This window comes from Ceratotherium simum, chromosome 1 (genome assembly GCF_057802395.1).
Source record: "Ceratotherium simum simum isolate JZ-2026a chromosome 1, ASM5780239v1, whole genome shotgun sequence".
In the NCBI taxonomy this organism is placed as follows: domain Eukaryota; kingdom Metazoa; phylum Chordata; class Mammalia; order Perissodactyla; family Rhinocerotidae; genus Ceratotherium; species Ceratotherium simum.
The window spans coordinates 17,951,053-17,967,439 of NC_141900.1; positions in this window are offsets into that span (position 1 = coordinate 17,951,053).

Genomic DNA, 16,387 nt, shown 5'->3' on the forward strand with positions numbered 1-16,387 from the left:
TTTTTCTCTCTTTCTAAATTTATATTGGCAGGAGAAAATATTTGTGAAACTGGTTTCTTGGATTTTAGCAACTTTGGCATTTGGTAAATGAGTACTCTTGGTTTTGTTGATCCTTTCCTCCCAGAGAAGGTCTTTGTTTTCTTTTGTCTCTGTCTGTTGTGTCGTTTGTCATGAGGAGGAAGAAGCAGAGGGCAGGACAGCAGGCCCTTGATGAGCCTGCTATTCGAGCCGGCCTCACCGACTGGGGAGTTTTGTGGTTCTCACCAGACCAGTGTCTATTTAGACTTTGCTGTGGGTCCCCTCTGCAAAAACCAGATGAGATTTTTCCTTCCATCTTGTTCTATGTCCTGAGAGCTTGGCTTTGTGACCAGTGAAAACATTTTCTCTGGTCTCCACCATCCGGAAGGTGCATTTACTGGGGTACACCTGGCGGCCAGTGGAAAGACTGGGGTTCTGAGACACACAGTCACAAGCAGCACTCTCTTTGTCCGGCTGTGCCAGCTCTCAGGGGAGTTTGTCATAAAGGGTCCAGTTCATAAGGGTTCTTGTCGTCTCAGCCTTCATTGCTTGTTGGTGCTAGAAAAATCCCATTCCAGTAGCACCTACCTGGTGTCACAGATTAGCGGGTCTGTGACTGGAGGCGTCCCACACTCCCATGGGAGACCAGAGACACCATTTTCACTACACCATCCTTACCACCTGTGCAATGCAAGTCTTTTCTTTCTAGACTATCTTTGGGAGTGAACTATAGGATCATGGGGGCTGCATCATCTACGCCCACCCCAGGGACACCTCTTGCATCCAAGGTGAAGATTTAGTCTAAGCCTGGAAAGTTAGCTCTGGTCTTTCCCAAAAAGGCTTATTGGATTGAGTCGCTATTGAAATAAATATACTAATAAAGAACCTACTTGTCAATGGCCAGACGACAAATCTTTTGAATTGGAAAAACTTCTATATTTAAAAAAATTTTTAGAGAGCTCTCATCATAAGCAGCTGCCTTATTCGTATTTATGGGAGGATCAAATGGAAAGGAGGACACAAAAAAAGTACACCAGCTAGCCTTAGAGATTCCCTCGACAAAATTAAAAAGGAAAAGTCAGAATTAGAGCAAAAATTAAAAACCAAATCTGATGTAAATTCCCCCACTCCTCCCTCTTATACTCCCCTTTTTCCTCAACTTCCTGCCTTTGACCCCCCAGAAGATCCTTGAGATCTCTGGGCCCCTGGTCAAAATCCCCTCCCTCAAAATCCAGTTCAAAACCCAGCTCCAGCTCCTCAGCCAATTCTCTTAACTCCTAAAAATCCTCTGACTTCTCCAGAAAACCCCTTAAATGCCGAGCTACCTAATTTAACTTCCCTCTCTTGACAAGGTTTACAGAGGGCACTTCAGTCTGAACTCCAAGCTGGAGGAATACAGGTTACTTATATAAATGCTGAAAGTCAGGAAGTAAAGTCGACAGAAGCACCTGGGAGGGGTGGTCAGGCTCGCTTTGTCGTCCCTTATGACTCCTCCTACTTTCCAGGGCTCAATAAACAGACCGTGCCAACTTCAGACATCCATATGCAATACCCCATGCAGTGTCCTTTGCGGATGTATCCTGGGCCATCGCCACAGAGAATTCATGTCCCCTGGACAACAACTGATCTTTTAAATTATAAAACCTTTCTACCTCCATTGTCAGAAGATTCTATAAAATTTAGAGAGGAATTAGAAAGATTAGTGGCTATCCATAACCCAACTCATCGAGACCTTGACTCGCTACTATGGGGCATTCTTCCAGCCCATGATTATACTGTAATTATCAGACAAGCCAGACGGCCCCCAGGAGAAACCCTCCCCCATAGGGGAAAAGGCCTATTTTCAGATGGTCAGAACCTCTCCCAGGCCTGCCTACAAATGCCCAGGAAGTAGCTCAATAGGAGGCTGATATTCAATGGTTAATAGGAGCAATACTAGAGGCATTCTCTCCCAAAGTAAATTGGTCTAAGGTGAATTATGCACCCAGAAAGAAGGATAACACCCAAAAGCCTTTGTTGAATGTTTAATACAAACTTTCCAGAGGCACACTGCATTAAATCCAGAAGCCCCAGAGCATAGGAATCTCCTAATCTCTGCTTTAGTGGGAAATTTTCTCCCTGATATTAAAAAACAAATTCAAAATAGCGTGGTTAGGTGGTCAGGGCAAAAGTTCAGTGTAATAATGGAAGTAGCAACACAATTCTTTGAAAACAGTTCGCAGGAATGCAGGAAAAAAAAGGAGTTAAAGGCTACAATTCTTGCTCTGCAGCTTGAATCTTTAGAAAAACAAAAGTATGACTCTGAGAGTAAATTAAAGCCCACTCAGAGCGCTTTCTATCATCCTCAGACAGTTGTAGATATGGCAAAAAATCAGGACATTGGAAGAGAAATTGTCCTGTATTAAAGCAAAAGGAAAATTTAAGAAGCAATCCCTCCAAGTGCAAACAGTCCTCTCAGAAAGTTCATGTTTCTCCCTCTAAGGGGCAATTTCCCCTCAGTTGACGGGGTCAGCCGATCTTCAGTCGCACCCCAGAACCTACCATTAAACTTACTTAAAATAGAGGATCGGGAACTAGATTTCTTTCTTTCTTTTGTGAGGAAGATCCGCCCTGAGCTAACATCCGCCAATCCTCCTCTTTTTGCTGAGGAAGACTGGCCCTGGGCTAAAATCCATGCCCATCTTCCTCCACTTTATATGGGATGCCTGCCACAGCATGGCTTGACAAGTGGTGCGTTGGTGTGCGGCCGAGATCAGAACCAGTGAACTCCAGGCCACTGCAGCAGAGGGCGAGCACTTAACTGCTTGCGCCACCAGGCAGGCCCCAGGAACTGGATTTCTTAATTGACACTGGTGCAACTTTCTCTACTATCTGCTCAGAAGATTTATCCCCACCTGTCACCTCTGATTCAATTCAAGCAGTAGGAGTCTCTGTTTCATTCCCTGTATCTCATCCCCGCCACCCCCCGCCAGTATCTTTAGGCCCTCTTAACACTCATCATGCCTTTCTCATTTCCAGTCGCTCACCAGCAAACCTTCCCAGTAGAGATTTATTATGTAAATTTAATGCCACTATAAATTGCAATGAAAAAGGCGCTTTTATTTCCTACCCTTGGACCAAGCCCCAGATTACCTACTTTCCTTACTAGAACTTATCCCAACTTAAATTCCTCTGAAAAAGAAGAATCTTTAAAAGATGTCCCAAGCAAACTCTGGGCTACACATGCAAATGAAGTAGGATTGTCACTAAGTGCAAAGCCCGTGCGCATTACTTGGAAAAAAAATAAACTGTTTCCATCAGTAGCCCAATACACTCTCTCCAGAGATGCAGGGCAAGGAATTAACACTATAATTAACTCTCTTTTACAGGAAGTTGTTTTAATTTTTTCCTCCTCACCCTACAACACCCCAATTTTGCCAGTAAAAAAGAGGTTAAATTGGATTCAGATGGAAATCGTGTCTATCGATTCGTACAGGACCTAAGAGCTATAAACTCTTTTGTGATCCCTCGCCATCCTGTGGTCCCTAATCCAGCTGTTATTCTAACCTCAACTCCTGCTGATGCAGCCTGCTTGACAGTGATTGCTCTCTGCTCAGCATTTTTTTCAATCCCATTGCGCCTGACTCACAATTTCTTTTCGTGCTTAGGTTTAAAGGGAGACAATTAACGTGGACTCACATACTTCAGGGATATTGTGAGTCCCCCTCAATATTTTCCCAAGTCCTTAAAGCAGACTTGGATTCTATAGCCTTTACCCAAGGCTCCACACTTGTTCAGTATGTTGATGACCTTTTACTTTGTAATCAAACTAAGCAGGGAGCTCTTACCGACTCCCTCTTCCTGCTGAAGGGATTAGCTGAACGAGGCCATAAAGCCTCCAGATCTAAACTTCAGTTGGTACAAACAACTGTTACCTACTTAGGGCCTGCGATATCTCAGGGCACTCAAAAGCTCACCCCAAAGTACCTTCAGTCAATTTTATCCATCTCTCTCCCCAAATCAAAAAAACAGTTACATGAATTTCTAGGAGCAGCTGGCTACTATCACCAATTTATTCCTAATTTTGCAGCCCTTGCTAAACCTCTATATGCCCTTCTCCCAGAAATCATCCCAGAGCCTATTTCCTAGCCTATGGAGGCATTAACCTCCTTTGAAGCTTTAAAATTAGCTTTGTCCACCCCCAGCTCTTGGCTTACCTAAGTTTGACAAACCTTTTCATTTATATTGCCATGAAAATAGTGGAATTGCTGCAGGCATTCTAGGACAACTCTTTGCCTCTCAGATACGTCCTATCGCATATTCCTCATGCCAGTTAGACCCTGTAGCATCAGGTATGCCTCACGTTTGTGTGCTGTAGCTGCAGCTTCCACCTTGATAGACAAAGCCGGTACTCTAACACTAGGTTCCCCCACTCATCTCTATGTTCCCCACACTGTGTCTGCTATTTTGCAAATTCATAAGACACAACACCTCTCTACACGACGACAGACCACCTATGAACAGGCTCTTTTAACTAACGCTTCCATCATCTTACATCATCATAACACTTTAAATCCAGCTACCTTACTACCCCTCCCTGATGACGGAGAGCGCCACTCAATTCCACGTGATTGCCTTGCTACTATAGAAATGGTCTCAAAGCCACAAGAGGGTCTCTCAGATATCTCATTAGATAACCCAGATTTAATTCTACTTTGTGACGGCTCCTGTAAATGAAACATCCGGGGAAACATAATATCTGGTTATGCTATAGTCTCCATGATAACTGGTTATGCTATAGTTTCCCCACATGAAATTCTCGAGGCATACTCTTTCCCTACTGTAAAATCAGCCCCAGTTGCTGAACTCATAGCTCTTACTAGAGCTTGCACATTGGTAAAAAGAAAGACTGCCACTATTCACACAGACTGTAAATATGCTTTTGGAGTCTACCATGCTGTTGGCACAACTTGGAAATCCCGTGGATTCTTAACTTCTGCAGGAACTACTCTTCTTGTTAATGGATGTATAATTGCCGCCCTATTAAAAGCTATTCACCTCCCTGCTAAAATTGCCATTGTTCATTGTTTAGCCCATACTAAGGAGACTGATACTGTATCTTTAGGAAACTAACAGGGCTGACAGAGCTAAATATGCAGCTCAAAATGGACCCCTTATCCTTTCTCTGCCCAATTTTTAAATTTGCCTTTATCCCTGACTAATATTGTTAACTATCAGGCAAATGCCCTACAATCTGAAAAAGATAAATGGACACAAAAGGGTGCCAAACAATTATCAGATGGATTATACATCGGGCCAAACGGACTTCCTGTAGCTCCTTTTCTTTTGACTTTTTAGCTTGCATCTCCCACCAAATAGGACATATGTGCAGACCGGAGATAATTAATTAAGGAACTAAAAGATAATTGGTTTTACCCTGGTATCCATAAAATTTCTGACCAAATTACTTCCCAGTGCACTACTTGTAAATCTCACCAAATTTCTAGAAGAAATAAATTTACTCCAGGACGTCCTCCCAGGCCCACACTGCCCTTTGCAGCACTCCAAATGGACTTTATAGACCTGCACCCAGCTTTAGGCTATTCTCACTGTTTGGTTATTGTCTGCATGATTAGTGGATGGACTGAATGTTACCCAACTAGACATGCCAATGCCATTACAGTGGTAAAGAAATTAATACCTGAAATTATCCCACATTTTAGCCTTCCTGTGTGGATTGAATCAGACCAAGGAACTCATTTTACAGCAGAGATAAACCACCTGCTTGCAAAAACTCTGGAGTACTCGTTAAAATTTCATACCCCTTACCATCCTCAATCATCAGGGCAGGTGGAACATGAAAATCTAGACATAAAAAGGACTTGAGGAAAGATCTGTCAAGAAACTGGACTAAAATGGCCAGAAGCATTGCCTTTGGCCCTTATAAAAATCTGGAACACCCCAAATAGGAGACATGGATTGATCCCTTTTTTAATAGTGTTTGGACACCCAATGCCTACTGGCATGTCTAAACCTTCTATTCCTAAGCTAAGCAACCCTTATGTGAAATTAAGTGAACAATTTGATGCTATGACTAGCTCTACACAAGAACTAACTAGTATACTTAAAGTATATCACCAACAGGTAAAAGGAGCATGGCCTGCACCAATTGACAGGCCTTGCCATCCTTTTCGACCAGGAGACCAGGTATACATCAAGGTCTTTAGAAGAAAACACTTGCTGTCACCCTGCTGGGAGGGACCTTATGAGGTACTACCAACCACTTACACTGCCATTAAAATAAAGGAAAAACCCTCTTGCATCCATGCAAGCCATGTCCAAATAGACCCATATCACCACTCTTAAGACAGCTGGGGGGCAGTCCCTACAGGTGATCTTAAATTAAGGATTTCCTGAGCCAATCCCAAGGCTCCAGGAGCAGACAGCACCATAATGTAGACAGCTTTTCCCAAGATCACAGATCAAGAAATTTTGCTTTCATTTATTCTTTTTTAAGACTTTATATGTATACATATATATACACACATGCACATATATATATATATACACACATATATATACACGCGCGCACACACACACACACACACACACACACACAAACACAAGTAAGAACACCTTTTTTTATTAATGAACACTTGTTTAAAAGCCGACTGGACAGTGTTGGTCTCTATCTATCCTACTTCTCCTTTCTAAATTTCCACTATGGGTTCTTTTTCAACCTGTGTCTTACTCTTATTAACCCTTTCCTTTTCAACAAGTCGGGCACAGACCATACACCCTTTTATGCCAGTTTACCAAACCCTGGCCACATTAACTAATCAGTCTGACTGTTGGTTATGTCAACATCTAGATAGTGCAAAGGAACCTTAACTAGTTTTTGTTCCTGCTGATGTGAATACCTGGTGGACTAACTATGGAAGATGGATGGACAACAAGGTATGGTATCCACGACCAGAAGAACGTCACTCTACTTCTTCCTCTGGTGAGTTACGTGGGCCCCAGAAAATCTCTGCAGAAGCTCAAAGACTATCCCTTGGCCAAGTAGAAACAATTGCTGAAAGTATTTCCCTTTGAATTGAAAACAGACATGGCACTGGATTTCCTCTGGGTGATATACCAAAATTGTACTGCAGCCAAACTCTGTGGTTTGATGCTAAGGATGGCATCTTCAAACTTGCCAAAGAGATTAAAAGTAACTCTAGCACAGAAATTTGCCAAATCATCAGATGTTTTACAGAGCAGTCCCACACAACTTGGGGTATCTCAGCTACCCCTCTTGTTAGACTGCCCAACACCACTCACTGTATTTGGGTAGACCAAAGATCAGGACTTACTTAGCTAGGTGACAAAACCAAGCTTTATAGCCGTCAGAACCAAACTACAGGCCTCCTACATCAGCTATTTCACAATCTGTTTTGGTCTCACAGGCTGACAAGAACATATGGAAATTGGAAGTGTATGGATGTTAACATTGTCAATGACAAGGTCATGAAACACTCCAGACCTGGAGAATTAAAGTTCTAACCTAACTTAGTCTATAAACCACACTGGCCTCTTCATTCTGTGTCGCAACAAAGTGTATAAAGGATTCCCATCTAAATGGTCAGGACGATGTGGACTTGGATACCTCACTCCTTCTGTCAGCAAACACTCCACTCTAAATGCCAGCCAAATTACAAATTTGGGCTTCTTTTTTCATAAGGTTGTGCCACATAAATGTGCCAGGCAAGAAACTGTAGACAACCCTCTTGTGTATCATAACTTCAAGTTCTTTTCAGCCTTGAGGGTCTTATTCCCAAGCTTTGGAGACTATGAATTGGAAAATGCTATCTTCAATACCACCATGCAAAGCTTAAAAATATTGCATTCAGGTGATATCAGCATCACGGCAGAGTGAGCTTTCCCCATAGACTCTCCCCACCTAAGATACAACAAAAAAAACATTCATATACCAACAGAGGACATTCACACAACACAAAAGATGACTGAGAAAACAACACAGCCATACATCTGAAGGTGGAGGTGCTGGAACCCCCAGAGGAAGTGCAAGGAGGTAAGGAGAACACCTCTCCTTCCTGAATGACAGCGACCCTGGGACCAGGTCCATGTGGCTGTCAGAGAGAGAGGGGGGAAGGGCAGCCCTCTGTGGGAAAACTGTCACTCTTCAAGTTCTCTCACAGCCTGTGGAAAGTCCCATATGGAGGGGAATGAACTGTTGCAGGGGTGCCTTCACCAAGCTAGCACCCCAGGAGAGCAGATAGCAAGAGAAACACGAGAAGCCCCTGGGATCAAGCAGGCAAAAGAAAGAGCTCTTCCTCCCCCGCCCAGTGCACCAGCACAACCAGTTGACCAGAGCGCCCACAGATTGTAGCAGGTTCAGAATACACAGCTCTTGACCCCCACCTAGTGGCGGCAGGTGGAAGCTGCAACCAGATATTTTTAGAATGAGGAAAAATAAGCCCACACCCTCAAGCACTATGCAAAAATATATTAAATCTCCAGACCAGAAGGAAGATGACAAGCACCCAGAAATCAATCCTGAAGGCACAAAAATTTATAACCTAAATGATAGAGAATTCAAATTAGCTATCATAAAAAAGCTCAATGAATTAAAAGAAAACACAAATAGACAATTCAATGAAATCAAGAAATTCTTCACAAAAGAGATTGAAACTATAAAGAAAAACCAATCAGAAATGTTGGAGATGAAAAACACAATGGAGGAGATAAAGAAAAATCTGGAATCTTGAAAGGTCAGAGCTGACAACATAGAGGAAAGAATTAGCATTATTGAGGATAGGAATGCTCCAGATGGAGGAGGAGAGAGAACTAAGACTAAAAAGAAATGAAGAAATTCTCCGAGAAGTATCCGACTCAATTAGGAAATGCAACATAAGGATTATAGGTATTCCAGAGGGAGAAGAAAGGGGGAAAGGAGCAGAGAGCTTGTTCAAAGAAATAATAGCTGAGAATTTCCCAAACCTGGGAAAGGAGCTGGAAATACAAGTGAATAAAGTCAATAGATGTCCTAAATATATCAACATAAAAAGACCCTCTCCAAGGCATATAGTAGTAAAGCTAGCAAAAGTCAATGACAAAGAAAAGATATTAAGGGCAGCAAGACAAAAAAAAAAAAAATAACGTACAAAGGACTCCCAATCAGGATTTCTCGGCAGAAACTCTATAGGCTAGGAGAGAGTGGAATGATATATTCAAAATTCTGAAATACAAAAACTTTCAGCTAAGAATACTCTATCCAGCAAAAATATCCTTCAGATACGATGGAGAAATAATAACTATCCCAGATAAACAAAAGCTAAGGGAGTTCATTGCCACAAGACCTTCACTACAAGAAATGCTCAAAAAAGCCCTCATGCCTGAAAAAAGAAAAAAGAGAGAGAGAAGGGGGATATAAACTTTGAGCAAGGAGAAAAACAGGTAGAAAAAATCATAAAAATTGCAGCTCTCTATCAGAATAGGTTGGCAAACACTTAATTATAACATCAAAGATTAAGGGAAGGAAAACACCAAAAATAAATATAAACTATCACTTTAAACACAAACTCACAACACAAGATGGAACAAATTGTGACAATAATAACTTAGAAGGGGAAGAGGAAAGGACGGAGTTGACTTAGTCTAAGAAAATAAGAGGCCATCAGAAAATGGACTATTTCATCTATGAGATTTTTTATACAAACCTCATGGTAACCACTAAACAAATAAACAGAACAGAGACACATACGATAAATAAAGAGAAAGCTAAGAAGACCATCATACACAACTACCAAACTGAATTGGTAGTCTGAAACACACAGGACGAGAAACAAAGCAAATACAAAAGAACTGGAAAATGAGCAATAAAATAGTAACTTTAAGTCCTGATATATCAATAATCACTCTAAAGGTACATGGATTGAATTCTCCAATCAAAAGACAGAGAGTGGCGGGATGGATTAAAAAACAAGATCCAACAATATGCTGCCTCCAGGAAACACATCTAAGCTGCAAAGACAAACACAGGCTCACAGTGAAAGGATGGAAGACAATACTCCAAGCTAATGGCAAACAAAAAAGCAGGTGTTGCCGTACTTATATCAGACAAAGTAGACTTCAAGATAAAACAGGTAATGAGAGACAAAGGGGGGCAGTATATAATGACAAAAGGGACACTCCACCAAGAAGACATATCACTTATAAATATATATGCACCCAACACAGGAGCACTAAAGTACATAAAGCAGCTATTAACAAACCTAAAAGGAGATATTAACAACAACACAATAATAGTAGGGGATCTTAACACCCTACTTACATCAATGGGTAGATCATCCAGACAGAAAGTTAATAAGGAAATAGTGGACATAAATGAAAAACTAGACGAGATGGACTTAACAGATATATAGAGAGCAGTCCATCCAAACACAGCAGATTACAAATTCTTCTCAAATGCACATGGAACATTCTCAAGGATAGGCTGTTTGTTGGGAAACAAGGCAAGCCTCTATAAATTTAACAAGACTGAAATCATAACAAGCAACTTTTCTGACCATAATGCTATGAAACTGGAAATCAACTACAAGAAAAAAAACTGGGAAAGTGACAAAGATCTGGAGACTAAACAACATGCTACTGAACAACCAATGGATCATTGAAGAAATTAAAGGAAAAATCAACAAATATCTGGGGACAAATGAAAATGAAAATACACCATACCAACTCATGTGGGATGGAGCTAAAGTGGTCCTGACACGGAAATTCATAGCAATACAGGCCTACCTTAACAAACAAGAAAAAGCCCAAATAAGCAACCTTAAACTACACCTAACAGAATTAGAAAAAGAAGAACAAACAGAGCCCAAAGTCAGCAGGAGGGAAATAATAAAAATTAGAGCAGAGATAAACGAAATTGAAACCAAAAAAATAGTAGAAAGGATCAATGAAACAAAGAGCTGGTTCTTTCAGAAGATAAACAAAATTGACAAACCCTTAGCCAGACTCACCAAGAAAAAAAGAGAGAAGCCTCAAATAAAATTAGAAATGAAAAAGGAGAAATTACAACAGACACCACAGAAATACAAAGGATTATAAGAGAATACTATGAAAAACTATATGCCAACAAATTGGACAATCTAGAAGAAATGGATAAATTCTTAGACTCGTACAACCTCTCAAAACTGAATCAAGAAGCAATAGATAATCTGAATAGACCAATCACAAGTAAAGAGATTGAAATAGTAACCAAAAACCTCCCAAAAAATAGAAGTCCAGGACCACATGGCTTCTCTGGACATTTGTACCAAAAATTCAAAGAAGATTTAATACCTATCCTTCTCAAACTATTCCAAAAATAGAGGAAGATGAAACACTTCCTAAAACATTCTACGAGGCCAACATCACCCTGATATGAAAGCCAGACAAGGACAATACAAAGAAGGAAAATTACAGGCCAATATCTCTGATGAACATAGATGCATAAATCCTCAACAAAATATTGGCAAACCAAATACAGCAATACATTAAAAAGATCATACACCATGATGAAGTGGGATTTATACCAGGGACACAGGGATGGTTCAACATCCACAAATCAATCAGTGTGGTACACCACATTAACAAAACGAGGAATAAAAACCACATGATCATCTCAATAGATGCAGAGAAGGCATTTGACGAGATACAACATTGATTTATGATAAAAACTCTCAACAAAATGGGTATAGAATGAAAGTACCTCAACACAATAAAGGCCTTTGATGACAAAACCCACAGCCAATATCATACTCAACAGGGAAAAACTGAAAGCGATTCATCTGAGAACAGGAACAAGATAAGGGTGCCCACTCTCGCCACTCTTATTCAACATAGTACTGGAGGTTTTGGCCAGAGCAATTAGGCAAGAAAAAAAAATAGGAATCCAAATAGGCAATGAAGAAGTGAAACTCTCACTGTTTGCAGATGACACGATTTGATATATAGAAAATCCTAAAGAATCCATCAGAAAACTATTAGAAATAATCAACAACTAAAGCAAAGTTGCAGGGTACAAAATCAACTTACAAAAATCAGTTGCATTTCTATACTCTAATGACGAACTAACAGAAAAAGAACTCAAGAAGACAATCTCATTTACAATCGCAACAAAAAGAATAAAATATCTAGGAATATATTTAACCAAGGAGGTGAAAGACCTATACAATGAAAACTATAAGACATTATTGAAAGAAATCGATGATGACAAAGAAATGGAAAGACATCCCATGTACGTGGTTCAGAAGAATAAACATAGTTAAAATGTCCATACTATCTAAAGCAATCTGCAGATTCAATGCAATCCCAATCAGAATCCCAATGACATTCTTCACAGAAATAGAACAAAGAATACTAAAATTCATATGGGGCAACAAAAGACCCCTATCACAAAAGCAGTCCTGAGAAAAAAGAGCAAAGCTGGAGGCATCACAATCCCTGACTTCAAAATACACTACAAAGCTATAATAATTAAAACAGCATGGTACAGACACGCAGATCAATGGAACAGAATTGAAAGTTCAGAAATAAAACCACACATCTACAGACAGCTAATCTTTGACAAAGGAGCCAAGAACATACAACGGAGAAAGGAAAGTCTCTTCAATAAACGGTGCTGGGAAAACCGGTCAGCCACTTGCAAAAGAATGAAAGTAGAACATCTTCTTTCACCATACACAAAAATTAACTCAAAATGGATCAAAGATTTGAAGGTAAGACCTGAAACTATAAAACTCCTGGAAGAAAATATAGGCAGTACACTCTTCGACATTGGTCATAGAGGGATCTTTTCAAATTCCATGTCTACAAGGACAAGGGAAACAAAACAAAAAGCAAACAAGTGGGATTTCATCAGACTAAAGAGCTTCTGCAAGGTATATGAAACCAAAATCAAAATGAAAAGACAACCCACCAGCTGGGAGAAAGTATTTGCAAATCATATATCTGAAAAGGGGTTAATCTCCATAATACATAAAGAACTCACACAACTGAACAATAAAAAAACAAACAACCCAATCAAAAACAGGGCAGAGGATATGAACATTTTTCCAAGGAAGATATACAGATGGCCAATAGGCACATGAAAAGATGTTCAACATCACTAATCATCAGGGAAATGCAAATCAAAATTACACTAAGATATCACCTTACACCCGTTAGAATGGCTATAATCACCAAGACAAAAAAATAACAAATGTTGGAGAGGCTGTGGAGAAACAGGAACCCTCATACACTGCTGGTGGGAATGCAAACTGGTACAGCCTCTATGGAAAACAGTATGGAGATTCCTCAAAAAATTGAAAATAGAAATACCTTGTGATCCAGCTATCTCACTACTGAGTATCTATCCAAAGAACCTGAAATCAACAATCCAAAGAGGTTTATGCACTCCTATGTTCATTGCAGCATTATTCACTATAGCCAAGAAGTGGAAGCAATCCAAGCGTCCCTTGACTGATGATTGGTTAAAGAAGATGTGGGATATACATACAACGGAATACTACTCAGCCATAAAAGAAAGAAAATTGTCCCATTTGCAACAACATGGCTGGACCTGGAGGGTATTATGTTAAGCAAAATAAGCCAGACAGAGAAAGACAAACACTGCATGATTTCACTCATGTGAAAGATAAACTAACACATGGACAGAGAGAACAGTTTAGTGGTACCAGGGGGAAGAGGGTTGGGGGTGGGCACAAGGGGTGAAGTGATGCATTTATATGGTGACTGACAAATAATAACGTACAAAAGTTCACAATGTTATAAACTATTATGACTTCAATTTAAAAAAAAAATACTCCAGTCAGAAGTTAACAGCTCAGCCTCTGTGGTTCTCCAAAATTGTGCTCTAGATACACTGACTGCCCAGCAAGGAGGAGCTTGTGCAATCATTGGTGAAAAATGTTGCTTCTACATAAATCAAATGGGACAAGTAGCATCTAACTTCAATTTCTTAAAAGAGAGGATTAATGCTTGTCATCAGATAAATAAAGCACAGACATTCTATTGGACTGATCTATTCCCAGGAACGGAGCTAGTTTAATAGCATGTGGGGAAATGTGTTTCGATTTGCTCTTTTCATTTTCATGCTAATCTGTATTCTTTTCTCTTTGCAGATCACTTACCACTCATCTTCTAACCCACTCTCTCTCCACAGCCACTAGTTCAGCTTTTATGTGAAGCTTACAGGGAAGTTTCAGAGGAGGGAACTGGTGGGACCCAGGACAGGCCGCCTCAAGATGTTCCACAGTGGCATATTGACCATTTTCAGTTAAAGTTACTTAAAAAGCAAAAAGGGCTTTCTGACCCTCCTGTCTCTGTTCCCACTGAAAGCAGGAAATAAATCTCCCATGTGAAAGGTGCTCTCCCTGCATCCTTTTCACTAGAGCGAGGGTATTCCAGGCCGAGAAGCCTGTATAAACAAACCTTGCTAATTACGTACCCCAAACCTAAGTTTCCTTGTCCTGTCAATTCTTCACAAATTTACTGTTTCCCTGTGTAATAGATATATATACTGCCTGCTTCGTTCACTCTCAGAGCATCATCTTGCTGATTCTCCCACGTGCACGTAATTAAATTGGATTTTTTCTGCTGTTAATCTGGTCTTGTGTCAATTTTACTATTAGTCCAGCCTCAAGAACATAAAAAGGGAAGAAGGGGGATTTTCCCCCGCCCCAAAAAAAACATCCAACATCATATCCAGATTTAGACACAGTCCTTCTTTTTTTTTTTTTTTTTTGGTGAGGAAGATCTGCCCTGAGCTAACATCCAAGCCAATCCTCCTCTTTTTGCTGAGGAAGACTGGCCCTGGGCTAACATCTGTGCCCATCTTCCTCCACTTTATATGGGATGCCGCCACAGCAAGGCCTGACAAGTGGTGCCCCAGATCCAAACCCGGGCAGCCAGCAGCAGAGCATGCACACTTAACCACTACGCCACGGGGCCGGCCCCTAGACAGAGTCCTTCTAATGCCATATCTTTAACTATAACTAGATTTTGCAGCAAATCCTTGTTTTTTTTCCACCTCTTTTTTCCACCGTATAAGCTAATAGAAGACATAAAATGAAAAAGCAAGAAGGCGAAAAGTAAAGAGAAAATATGATGGGTAGCCAGTTCTCCCCAGTCTTACTGGGAGGAAAGAAAAGATAGTAGAAGAAAATGTGACTCTTTCTTCACTGCTGGTCAGTATTTGTTAACTCACGGGGCAGAATCACAGCTCTAGAGGTCAGTGTAGCTGAAGAATGAGAATCAGCACACATGCTTCTCTTTTTCACTGGCACTGTTCTTGGTGTAAATTTGTATTTATTTTATGTAATGCTTAGAAATTAAACATCAGCACCAACAGAAAAAGATTCAGCACCCTCTGTTCAACATCAAACCACTCTGTCAATGGAAAAATTTGTCCCAATTGTCTTAGCTCTCACCTCTAAATGTTTCTTGTCAAATACCCTTCCAATCTTTATTAGTGTCTTGACTGAGAGGGCTTATCTATTGGATAAAACCAACTACAGAAAGGTAAAACAAAGGTTTATTTACATAGCTACTCTTAATTAAAAACTAGAATATCAGCACTCTTCATAGCAATGTTTCTTAAAGTTTTTGAGTCATGGACACACTATTGAGCCCCATGTAACCTATGGACTCTAGGGAAAATATATATATATACACATATACATTTATATATGATGCCCTATGAATCTCAGGTTAAGAGCTCTTCCTTTACAGAGGGCGGAGAATAGAAATTGAAAACATGGGCCTGCTTAATTGATCATTTGGCTTGGGGGTGGATAAGGATTTGGCTATATAAGGATTTTGTCCCTGATATCTGTATCTTCTCAAGTAAAGGTGCCCTCTACACTCTTCTTGCCAACCAAAGTAACATAGAGCGGGAACAAGCACTCCAGTTGTTGTGCCCCATCACAATGCATTCAACCTTGACATCTTAGAGGTTCACTTATCCTCACCCTTGAACGGTTTTTCTCCGAGGCCTCTACGGTGGATGTGCTTTGGGTAATGGGAATACGTGCGGCTGGGCCTCTACTTGCCTGCCTCAGGGCAAATATGAGAAATAGACTAGCCAAAAATCTGATCCCTGATTTAGGAAGAGCCCAGGAGATTGTGTTGGAAGATAAAACCTGTAAAAACAAGAGCAAGACTGAAGGGGAGAGGATACCCAGTGATACAACCGGGAGACAGAATGACTTGTGAAGAGACAGATATATTACTGAAGTTAAGAAAGGTTGAAGCTAACATACGTTGAGTAGTTTATCTTTAAAGCCATTTTCTAATAATTACTTAAGCATTTTGTACATATTCTTGTTTAAACACAGTAACTTAC